The sequence below is a fragment of the Penaeus japonicus genome, unplaced genomic scaffold (genome assembly GCF_977035675.1).
Source record: "Penaeus japonicus unplaced genomic scaffold, GWHDUDI00000001_assembly GWHDUDI00000031, whole genome shotgun sequence".
Classification (NCBI taxonomy): domain Eukaryota; kingdom Metazoa; phylum Arthropoda; class Malacostraca; order Decapoda; family Penaeidae; genus Penaeus; species Penaeus japonicus.
The window spans coordinates 1,919,428-1,920,520 of NW_028234433.1; positions in this window are offsets into that span (position 1 = coordinate 1,919,428).

The window sequence follows — 1,093 nt, forward strand, 5'->3', positions numbered from 1 at the left end:
TGTTCTGAATTTTAGATTAACCTATTGCAAACAGGGTATAGATTTGCTTAACCAGTTTCCATGATCCATTTTATTTTAGAACAAAGCAGCTTCATCCAACGTACCTTGATTTTTTTCCTAATCCCTTTTAGTCACTCATTGTAAAGCTAGTGCCATTTTTGTGTTTTTATTTTTGTTTGTTTTACTGTATTTAGAGACTTGTATCTGTCATATCACAGGCTCTATCTATGCTGCAGTTGACTAAAATTGCTGTTTAGGATCCATATCAGCTCATTATTTTTTCAACTCGGTATGATGGAAGCATTAGTGTTTTATGGCAGGACAAAAAGCAATTTAATTTTTTCATATCAATGTACTGTCATGAACAAATACGAAACATATAACCAGCCACAATGAAAATAGTATGAAGAGATAGGAAAGAGGAAGGCATCTTGTGCTTATGACTGTTAGTGACACAGTAAGAGGTATACCTACTGGCACAGAGGCACAATGTAGATACCAGGCATGGTTTAACCCATTGGTCGCGGTATTAAAAAAAGGTCTGTGCAGTAGGATAGCTGAATTACATGTCTGGCATGGTGCCATCCGCGTCTATCACCGACTCTGCCTTTGCACCAAATCATGCCATCCGCTGCTAATGGGTTAAGTCACCTTCCTCTTCCCGTTCTGCCTGCACATCCTTCATCTGCGATACTTTAGAGCAAGAGGTTGGAAATTGTTGTGTGCCATCTCTCTATAAAGATAGTGCTTACTAGAGACTGTGGATGGGTGTCTTTCAAGGCTCTCTCTCCTGCTGGTGCTACAAGAAAGAAGTGCTATCTAGGTTTTGGATGTTAGGTGAAACCCATTTTGCTTAATATTATGGCAAATATAGTAATTATGACTTCAATTGTCATCATCACTCACTCATTACTCATAGCACAATAAAATAACACAGTGACCCAAAATCCTCAAACGTCAAGTACATCATGACGCCCGTCATCAGGCCAGAGCTGCTGCATCATGTATGTCATGACACCTGTACGCAATAGGTTAAACTCATTTTGCTTAATACTACATCAATTATTGTAGTTATGATTGCAATTGTCATAAT